Source organism: Danio rerio, chromosome 17 (assembly GCF_049306965.1).
Source record: "Danio rerio strain Tuebingen ecotype United States chromosome 17, GRCz12tu, whole genome shotgun sequence".
Lineage (NCBI taxonomy): Eukaryota > Metazoa > Chordata > Actinopteri > Cypriniformes > Danionidae > Danio > Danio rerio.
Window position 1 is genome coordinate 58872876 of NC_133192.1, and position 12302 is coordinate 58885177.

The window sequence follows — 12302 nt, forward strand, 5'->3', positions numbered from 1 at the left end:
GCGGCGGAACCCAGGGGGTTCGATTCCGATCACATGGACGGATGCTTTATCTCTACGTTTTACTGAGCTCTATCTCTACGTTTCACCGCCGATGTGGCCTGTGTGGAAACCGATGGATGCACGGATACGAGTGTTATGTTCCGCTGGAACATCTGATGGCTGTGCAGACATGAAGACGACACAATCCCCAGCTCACTGATGCCATGAACACAAATTTAAATGCAAACGCATCCAAAAAAAAAAACATGGTGCAAATGATTGGTTCTCCATGCACAGACAATTAAAGTTTGTCTGAGGCACGGGAGGATCTAATCAGCAAACATTTACTCATTATAGATTGAAATCCTTTTTATATTCAGGAGCCGGTTAATTAATTAGTTGCGCTAATGACCCGTTAATGGCTGCGGATGAGGGATTCTAACGAGGCACCTCAATTAAATATTATCTAACTGGCTAATCGATGTTTTTAATTAATTATTCACATGATATTTTGCCGGGGAATCACTTCCCCCCCCCACCGTGCAGCCAAATAAAGGGCGGGATGCGTCTGCACGTGTTCATTGAATTCAGTGACGTGCCTTTTTGTGTGGTTTGTGCCGCTCCACATTTAGAGTATTGCTCACAATAGCCCGAACTGAGAATAGCTGATCTTAACATAGCTGCGGTCTGTCATGTTCCTGCTGGGAAACTGGAAGACCTCCATCATCAGGCCACTTTATGCTGCCGGATGGAGAACCCCCACGGGGCTGAGGTGTGTGTCTGTGGCAGATGGTGGTAATGTGGAAGGCCAGGCCAAGCCCTTCATGTCTTAACACCTCCATCCCTCAGAGAGGGCACATCCTCTATTGGACTCTACTTGAGCTCCCTGTCAATGACTGATCTCTATTAGAACGATTCCTGAAATACTCCTAAACAAAATGATTTCTTCTTGTCAAAATGTAGTCATTCATGTTTTTTTATTAATACAAAAACATATTAAATTGATTTAGGAATTATCAGACACACTTAACAGCACTCTAGTAGCAACACAGAACATCTGAGCAACTGCATGACGTTCCGATACTGCTTAACACTCCTTAGCGTCCCCCTAGAACACGCTATCGACCACTTTGCAAAACTATTAACTGGCTAAAACGCGTCATGTCATGCTGACCACCATTCATAAACAAAACACTACTCCAGAATTCAATCAGAACAGCCACTTGCTACACCCACAACAGCTTAACAATCACTTAACAACATCTTATGCACACGCAAATCACATTGACAGCACTTAGCTACACATTATATACAGCTTAACAGCCGTTTTACTACATCCTAGCTACATTCAGAACACCCTAACAACAATACAAATACCTTTTAGCTACACCTAGAACACCCTAACACATAAACACAGCCACCTAACTAACCATAAGTACACCCAAAACACCGTAACAGCCAACAATTACATCCCACCTACACCCAGAACACCCTAAGAGCCACATGCCAACACACAGAACACAACAATGCCCCAGCTAGAACACCCTAGCAGCCACCGATTACATCCTTGCTACACCCAAAACACCCTTACAGCTACTGACTATATCCTCACTACACCAAAACACACCCTAAACAGCCACTGACTACATGCTCGCTACACCCAAAACACCCTAAAAGCCACTGACTACATCCTGGCTACGCCCATAACACCTAATGGCCACTGATTATACCCTTGCTACACCCAAAACACCCTTGCAGCCACTGACAACAACTTTGCTACACCCAAAACACACCCTAACAGCCACCGATTACATCCTTGCTACACCCAAAACACCCTTACAGCTACTGGCTACATCCTTCCCACACCCAAAACACCCTTACAGCTACTGACTACATCCTCACTACACCAAAACACACCCTAAACAGCCACTGACTACATCATCATTACACCCAAAACACCCTAACAGCCACTGACTACATCCTCACTACATTAAAACACACCCTAAACAGACACTGACTACATGCTCGCTACACCCAAAACACACCCTAACGGCCACTGACTACATCCTTGCTACACCCAAAACACCCTTACAACTACTGGCTACATCCTTCCCACACCCAAAACACCCTTACAGCTACTGACTTTATCCTCACTACACCAAAACACGCCCTAAACAGCCACTGACTACATCATCACTACACCCAAAACACCCTAACGGCCACTGACTACATCATTGCTACACCCAAAACACCCGTACAGCTACTGACTACATGCTTGCTACACCCAAAACACCCTTACAGCTACTGACTTTATCCTCACTACACCAAAACACGCCCTAAACAGCCACTGACTACATCCTCACTACACCCAAAACACCCTAACAGCCACTGACTACATCCTCACTACATGAAAACACACCCTAAACAGCCACTGACTACATGCTCGCTACACCCAAAACACACCCTAACGGCCACTGAATACATCCTTGCTACAGCAAAAACACCCTTACAGCTACTGACTACATGCTCACTACACCCAAAACACACCCTAGCAGCCACCGATTACATCCTCGCTACACCCAAAACACCCTAACAGCTCCTGACTACATCCTCACTACATTAAAACACACCCTAAACAGCCACCGATTACATCCTCGCTACACCCAAAACACCCTAACAGCTCCTGACTACATCCTCACTACATTAAAACACACCCTAAACAGCCACCGATTACATCCTCGCTACACCCAAAACACACCCTAACAGCCACTGACTACATCCTCACTACATTAAAACACACCCTAAACAGCTACTGACTACATGCTCGCTACACCCAAATCTCCCAGTGTCACCAGAATCCTACAACCAACACCTGATGTACACTTTAGAATAAACGTCTCTTTACAACACTTTAGATATACCCAGAACACCCCAAATGCTTAATAACCACTCCCTACATCCTATCTACACCCAAAACACCCTAAAAGACTGAGCTTCTTTCAGAACACTGTAAGAGCCACTGACTTCAGCTATGAAGTACATCCGATCTGTACCCAAAGGTCCCTAACAACCACTTACAACAGACAGAACACTCACTAACCTGCACACAGGCCAGGAAGCAGAACTCCTACAGTAAAGTTTTTGTAGTCGTGATTGTGATCAGCACTGACTAATGAAAGCATCTGTGATTGACATTGTTAATGATTACGAGAGCCAGATGAAAACATTCTCAGAGAGATCACATTATTCCCAGCGCTCAGCAAAGTGCATGCTGGGAAGTCGAGGAGCGTTCCGGGATCATGACTTCAGCACTTGTTGTCCCGCACAGGCGAATCCACAGGCTTCATGTGAATGAAGCAAGGGCAAGGGGGGGAAGTTCTCCGAATCAGCAAAGCAGGGTTATTCCAGATGACTTTTTTGTTCATAAATCCATTTTAAACAGTTACACCCCCCCACAAGCTAATAGGATCATGCTGGAGGTAATCTCTGCAAATCTGACAGAAGAAAAGAAGTGCTGGCCTTCATCTCCTTCCCCACGATAAGTGAACAAAATCATGAGTTTTTCCTGTGGGAGAGAAGAGGACGAGGAACATGCAGAAAAACACTGGAGATAATCAAACAGTGAGTCTTGGCGTAATCTCTCGTGTTTCACATCCACAAACACGCATTAATAAAACACATGCCAGAAAAAAAGGGCCCATTAAAACAGTCATTTTGTGAGAATGCCGCAGGTCTCCTGTGTTTGCGGCGCTCTGTGACCTGTGCTGTGGTTTGGGATTCACTGTTTATTGAAGCGCATGAATAAAGCACTTTTGTCTAAAGTGAAATATGGCTAAATTGCGGCATGTTTGGAGTGAGGCGCGGTACCGGCGGCTGTCATTCACGTGCAGTGTTCGCCTCAGTGGGAGCCAAGCGGCCGGCAAACCCCTCATTGTCAAATCACCGCTTGACAGCGTGTTCAGAGTGAAATGACCGCTGTTTATCCACCCAAACAAACAAATAGCCTATATTTCTTCACACTCATCAAATGGAGGGTGAACGATTGAACCTCCTGATAATGGAGAGAAGGGACGCTAGTCAAGAAATGTAAGGGGAATTTTCACAAAAGGCTGATCCAGACTGCCCAGGAGAGAAACACAAGTAATGGTCTACTCTCAGAACAAACAAACAGATCAAATGGAAGCATATTTAGGACATGGAATAAAAACGACACATCACAAGTCAGACTCCTTTCCTCACAAATTCACATTCACAAACTAGGAATTCTCCCAATTGCGACCTATTCGGACAGTATTTGGACCAGCGATCTAGGGCTTGTAGATCACTGTAAAATCATGCATCACCCAAACCACAATACTGCCACTACAACTCCCATCATCACCTGCACTCACACACCAGACCCAGATCCCCCTTGACTGCCAACACAACTAAAGCTTTTGAGGATTATTACCCAGACTATAACCACAGCACACACACATATCTTGGCTTGTAAGCTGTAAGTTAGCAATTTTTAGAGTTATCCTTGCCTTGTCTAGCCATATTTTGACCTTTTTTTGGTCATGTTGTTTTGCAGGCTGTCTTGACCATTCACCTGTTATTTTGACCATTCTTTGGATCACCTATATTTCAAGAGTTCACCCTTAGCTGATGATTGATTATAAATTATGTGTGGCATGCTGTTCCAGGAGAGAGCCCTGAGCTCATATGATCCTCGAGCCTGGGGCTCACTCCCGTTTGCTAGGCAAGAGGGGAGTCTGAGGAGGAAAGGAGGAGGAGTACGGGGGAAGGGGATTCTTTAAAACCAAGATGGCTGTTATATGGAACTGAGGGTATTCATTGTGGCTTAGGAAACGTCTGATAAATGCATCATAAATTGAACAATGTGGGATCGGCAGCAAGCAATCATAAGCACGTGATCCTCTCGAAAGTATTTCTAAAACAATTATAGTCTCGTGACCTGGATGTTTCGAAACACTTTAGTCACGTGACCTGGGTGGTTTGAAACACTTTAGTCACGTGACCTGGGTGGTTTGAAACACTTTAGTCACGTGACCTGGGTGGTTTGAAACACTTTAGTGACGTGACCTGGGTGGTTTGAAACACTTTAGTCACGTGACCTGGGTGGTTTGAAACACTTTAGTCACGTGACCTGGGTGGTTTGAAACACTTTAGTCACGTGACCTGGGTGGTTTGAAACACTTTAGTCACGTGACCTGGGTGGTTTGAAACACTTTAGTCACGTGACCTGGGTGGTTTGAAACACTTTAGTCACGTGACCTGGGTGGTTTGAAACACTTTAGTCACGTGACCTGGGTGGTTTGAAACACTTTAGTCACGTGACCTGGGTGGTTTGAAACACTTTAGTCACGTGACCTGGGTGGTTTGAAACACTTTAGTCACGTGACCTGGGTGGTTTGAAACACTTTAGTCACGTGACCTGGGTGGTTTGAAACACTTTAGTCACGTGACCTGGGTGGTTTGAAACACTTTAGTCACGTGACCTGGGTGGTTTGAAACACTTTAGTCACGTGACCTGGGTGGTTTGAAACACTTTAGTGACGTGACCTGGGTGGTTTGAAACACTTTAGTCACGTGACCTGGGTGGTTTGAAACACTTTAGTCACGTGACCTGGGTGGTTTGAAACACTTTAGTGACGTGACCTGGGTGGTTTGAAACACTTTAGTCACGTGACCTGGGTGGTTTGAAACACTTTAGTCATGTGACCTGGATGTTTCGAAACACTTTAGTCACGTGACCTGGGTGGTTTGAAACACTTTAGTCACGTGACCTGGGTGGTTTGAAACACTTTAGTCACATGACCTGTGTGTTTTGAAACACTTTAGTCACATGACCTGGGTGTTTTGAAACACTTTAGTCACGTGACCTGGATATTTCGAAACACTTTAGTCACGTGACCTGGATATTTTGAAAAAACTTTTGTCACATGACCTGGGTGGTTTGAAACACTTTAGTCACGTGACCTGGGTGGTTTGAAACACTTTAGTCACGTGACCTGGGTGGTTTGAAACACTTTAGTCACGTGACCTGGGTGGTTTGAAACACTTTAGTCACGTGACCTGGGTGGTTTGAAACACTTTAGTCACGTGACCTGGGTGGTTTGAAACACTTTAGTCATGTGACCTGGATGTTTCGAAACACTTTAGTCACGTGACCTGGGTGGTTTGAAACACTTTAGTCACGTGACCTGGGTGGTTTGAAACACTTTAGTCACATGACCTGTGTGTTTTGAAACACTTTAGTCACATGACCTGGGTGTTTTGAAACACTTTAGTCACGTGACCTGGATATTTCGAAACACTTTAGTCACGTGACCTGGATATTTTGAAAAAACTTTTGTCACATGACCTGGGTGGTTTGAAACACTTTAGTCATGTGACCTGGGTGGTTTGAAACACTTTAGTCACATGACCTGGGTGGTTTGAAACACTTTAGTCACATGACCTGTTGTTTCGAAACACTTTAGTCACATGACCTGTTGTTTCGAAACACTTTAGTCTTGAGACCTGGATGTTTCTAAACACTTTAGTCACGTGACTTGTATGTTTTAAATCATCTTTGTCATGTGACCTGTGTGCTTTAAATCACCTTAGTCACTTAACCTGGTGTTGTGAAACACTTTAGTCACATGACCTGTGTGCTTCGAAACACTTTAGTCACGTGACCTGTGTGCTTCAAATCACCTTAATCATGTAACCTGGTGTTTCAAAACACTTTAGTCATGTGACCTGGGTGTTTCAGATCATGCTTCGGTGCAGTTTTTTAAAACACTTGCTCTTCGGGATCATGACACTGTGTCGAAACGTCAGTTTCATGTCAGCCATTCCTACCTATATGCTCCAGTCTGTCGCTGTTTGACCTTTGCCAGCCTGATGATTGTTAATAAACTGCACTTGGATCCTCAACCCCGCTGTCCCCAACTCATTACTTTTTCAGAAGCACGTAACAGATTTTTTAAATAATTTACAGATGGGATTGAGTTTATAACCATCCAAATCCATAATGTCTAATTTTTTAATATTCGACACATGAATTGCCATCTGAAAGTTTATGTTCAAGTACTCTGTTTACCATTGACTAGCGGAAATCGCATATTTCCATACTATATATTACATTAAAGACAGTATACAAACCGAGTATATGTTTAAATTCAGAGTATTTGAAAAACAGTAGGTGAGAAGTACCTGGATGACCTACTACTTCCGGCAAGATACTGTAGTGTGCATCTAATGGATGCTACGCTATCTCATAATGCACCATGAGAGAATTCATAAATGGAGTGAAGCGACACAAATGACATAGTAGGTCCAGGGCCAGCAAGCTGAACTGCCGCTCTAGGCAAAGGATGGTCACGCCGCCCTCAACCCTAAAGTGAAAGCAGGGTGGGGGCACCTAGACGTGGATATAGCTGAGGGTGCGGGTGTAGAGGGTATAGTGTCGCGGACGCCGCCCTCTCTATTCTGCCGCCCTAGACGCGGATATATTTGAGGGCGCGGGTGGTGAGGGTATAGTGTCGGTGACGCCGCCCTCTCTTTTCTGACGCCCTAGACGCGGATATATTTGAGGGTGCGGGTGGTGAGGGTATAGTGTCGCGGACGCCGCCCTCTCTATTCTGACGCCCTAGACGCGGATATATTTGAGGGTGCGGGTGGTGAGGGTATAGTGTCGCGGACGCCGCCCTCTCTTTTCTGACGCCCTAGACGCGGATATATTTGAGGGCGCTGGTGTAGAGGGTATAGTGTCGCGGACGCCGCCCTCTCTATTCTGCCGCCCTAGACGCGGATATATTTGAGGGTGCGGGTGGTGAGGGTATAGTGTCGGGGACGCCGCCCTCTCTTTTCTGACGCCCTAGACGCGGATATATTTGAGGGTGCGGGTGGTGAGGGTATAGTGTCGGGGACGCCGCCCTCTCTTTTCTGACGCCCTAGACGCGGATATATTTGAGGGTGCGGGTGGTGAGGGTATAGTGTTGGGGACGCCGCCCTCTCTTTTCTGATGCCCTAGACGCGGATATATTTGAGGGTGCGGGTGGTGAGGGTATAGTGTCGCGGACGCCGCCCTCTCTTTTCTGACGCCCTAGACGCGGATATATTTGAGGGCGCGGGTGGTGAGGGTATAGTGTCGGGGACGCCGCCCTCTCTTTTCTGACGCCCTAGACGTGGATATAATTGAGGGTGCGGGTGGTGAGGGTATAGTGTCGGGGACGCCGCCCTCTCTTTTCTGACGCCCTAGACGCGGATATAATTGAGGGTGCGGGTGGTGAGGGTATAGTGTCGGGGACGCCGCCCTCTCTTTTCTGACGCCCTAGACGCGGATATATTTGAGGGTGTGGGTGGTGAGGGTATAGTGTTGGGGACGCCGCCCTCTCTTTTCTGACGCCCTAGACGCGGATATATTTGAGGGTGCGGGTGGTGAGGGTATAGTGTCGCGGACGCCGCCCTCTCTTTTCTGACGCCCTAGACGCGGATATATTTGAGGGCGCGGGTGGTGAGGGTATAGTGTCGGGGACGCCGCCCTCTCTTTTCTGACGCCCTAGACGTGGATATAATTGAGGGTGCGGGTGGTGAGGGTATAGTGTCGCGGACGCCGCCCTCTCTTTTCTGACGCCCTAGACGCGGATATATTTGAGGGTGAGGGTGGTGAGGTTAGTGTTGCGGACGCCGCCCTCTCTATTCTGCCGCCCTAGACGCGGATATATTTGAGGGCGCGGGTGGTGAGGGTATAGTGTCGGGGACGCCGCCCTCTCTTTTCTGACGCCTAGACGCGGATATATTTGAGGGTGCGGGTGGTGAGGGTATAGTGTCGCGGACGCCGCCCTCTCTTTTCTGACGCCCTAGACGCGGATATATTTGAGTTCCATTCATACTACACACATTCATACTATATAGAACACACTTTTCGGTCATGTAGTAAACTCATATTTAAATGTAGTACATACCAGAGTAGTAGGTGATTTGGTACTCAGGCTAGCTGTCAAAAGATGCCTTTTTTGTGTTGCGTTGTGGTTCGATGTAGCTGTCTGTTGTCAACATGACAACCACAACAGAGCTTGATCATTGTTGGAGCTAAATTTTGCAGAAAAGTGGATCTTGTAAACCAAATATGAGGATCCCACTCATAGATATTATGATCTGATTGAGCATGTGAATGATCATGTGAGACATGTACTTCCAGTTTCATAGTACTGCAGTCTCAGATGCAAATTAATCTTCATCCCAAAGCACGTGTTGACTCACTGAGGATCTGTGGAGATTTTACATGGAAAACAATGACGTTTTTTTCAGTTGATACAATTTCTGAGTGTACACTTTAGATATTTTTTCACCACTGTGTGAAAATATGGTGATTATTAACTTGAGTTAGTGCTGAAAACAGTCTGAACTGAGAGATAAAATGTTGTAATCACTTTTATCCGTGGCAGAAACCAGCCCTCATTGAAAATACATTTGGTCCTGATAATGTCAGACTGCCTTTAGGTTATTCACATCACTGCTGTAAACGATTTCACGAGGAGATTCTCAACTGCAGCTCATCAAACATCCATCTGATCTTCTCTGAAACTAAGCGCAGTTCTGTGTTCTCTTTTCGACACATTTCTTCTAAGCTTAAGGAAAAAATAAGCTTCATTTTCTGCGGTCGTGGTTTCACCTGCAGCAGGTACAGACTGTCAGGATGGATCAGACGCTCGGGCTCTTCTGAGACATCCATCCTGCAGTATCGGTACAGTGACGGCTTACATTTCCAGAGCAGACGACACTCCAGTCACTTCAAGACCTTCTTTCAAGAGCTCCTGGAGCGGCTGACAGCAGCGCCGCCGCAGCCATAACAAACAGCATCAGACAGCTCTGGGTATTCCTGCCTTTGAATGCAAAATTCAAATGCATGGTGCACATCTGAAGCTGCGGACACTCGCATTTCTCCTTTGTGTTTGTTTTGCTTTTTAGTGAAGGAAAGTAGGTCTGTGTTTCAAACCGCTTCCGCGTCAGCTTTTGTTTGTCTACCAAAATAGTTTGTTTTGGAAAACATTTTCAAAAGATAATGTCGATAGATCGGATGTGTTTCTATCAACTGACTCTGTCCTCAGCTTGTGTGTCGCATTTAATATGATTAAACTCAAATAAAATGGGAAAACCAGCAACAATCAAGAATGCATGATTATAAACTGCCATACCTGTGCAATCAAAACATTGCCATTATAATGGAAGTCAATAAGGCAAAAGCAGCTACCATTAAAACGAAAGGGTTGTAAATTTTGTGTAGAATTTTTTAAAAACTTTTAAAAACCAAAAATTATTCCATCTGCTGGAACACAGAGAAATTTGTGGGCAAATTAAGACTTAAAATCACCCCAGAGTGGAACCATCCCCAACAGCTCTCGAGTGTTAAATCACTTTTGAAGAAAATAAGATTGATTGGAGCTCCCCATTCACACGCGGCTTCAGCGTCAACGCTTGACAGAGGGCGTGTCTGAAGTTGGGGCTGACGCGATCATCATAGCAGCGTCAGCCAATGAAATTAGCCAGCAATCGGCTACTGTCTGAGCTGGTGTATTTGCATACAGCAATCTGATAGGCTGATGCTTAGGTCGTTGTTTGAAAAGTTGAGAAAGTCCAAACTTCTGCAACAAGCAATGCCTCTGAAGCGGCGCTGACGGATCCACGATGCAGTTCGTCAACACCTGACGTCATCCATTCAAAGTGAACTGGAAGCGTTGAAGCTGACACTTGAATGGGGCGTAAGACAATTAAAATATAAGTAATTATACGAAATGTGATTCATGTTGTCATATGAGTGAAAAATGCCCTATATTGCGTTTTGCAATGCAATTTGTGAATAATTGTTATAGTATGTGCACTAACATAAAAACGTTTACTGCAGTAAACAGATTTGGTTAGAAAGTTTACAACCATTTTGAAATGACTCAATATACAGTGAAAATTAAAGGTTTGTTTTGTTTAAACTGGCCCAGCCAGGATTCAAACCAGTGATCTTCTTGCTGTGAGGCAGTCGTGCTACCCACTACGCAACCCTTGTTCCTTTTCATATTGATGATATTAACAGGCACATATCCGCTTAAGTCGTGACGTGCTGGTGACGTATGTAACATTGTTTCCAGGCCGCTACTCATTTGAATTGAGAAAATATTAGTTTATGGCCACTTTTTAGTCATATCACACAGTAAAGTAATCTATATATAAAATTGTGGTGTACACATCAATTTCTGGACTTGCTGCATCACAAATATCAACATTTTTACTTTTTATAAAAAATGAATCACTTTCTGGCCATCGGATATTAGGCATGGACATATATATATATATATATATATATATATATATATATATATATATATATATATATATATATATATATTGCGATTGTGATTTTCGAAAGTATTATAATGGCTTTGTAAATATTTATTATTACTATTTGATGAGTCTCCCCATACAGTTTGACATGACGCTTGGACCCGAAAGCTGCTTCTGGTGATGTCACATTTAACAAGCGGATAATAGAAGAATGTAAGATTATTGTCACACACTTCATACCACAACACCAAATAAATTCTAGAAACAGCTTAACTTTGTCTATTATTTGTAAGTGCATCTGACCAGTGAATCCAGCTCGTGTAATCTATTGTGTAATCTCGCAGTCAGTAAAACAACACTAATTATTTCCCCCAGCCTTAGATAGTAAAACTATACCTGAAGCACTTTTATTTTTAAACATCAATTTGATAGCCTGCCTTGCATTACTTCCATGTAAAGTTTAACCAAACTGTACAGTACTTTAGAATACTACAAGTCCCAATGAAACTGTATATCTAGCACGTTTCAGTTGTGTAGCAAGCAGAACCTGTCAAGCTAGGATGCCTCACTCGCTCACACTTTGTCCTAAAGCCAACACAATCTCACAACAGTTTGTAACTTTTTGATTTAGTGGCTTATTGTATGAATTCGTACAATCTAATTCGTACAATTTGGTACGATTTGCTCATCCCCAATGACGGTTGGGGTTAGAGGTGGGGTTGGGTGCCACGCCTCCTTTTTAAAATCGTACAGTTTTGTACGACTCGAACTTGATTTTGATTGGCTGTCAGTCTTAGCTATAATAACCCATTATGAAAGGGATCACAACGATATCGTTTCTCTACATCTTTATAGTTGCGCTCTGAACTCTACTGTTGATTTACATTAATTATAACAATGTCCTCATCGTTATTGTGCTTACTGTCAACGTCCTTTAAAAGCTGATCATCACTGTATGTAATAATACAGTTCACCCGCATCAAATACAAGACGAT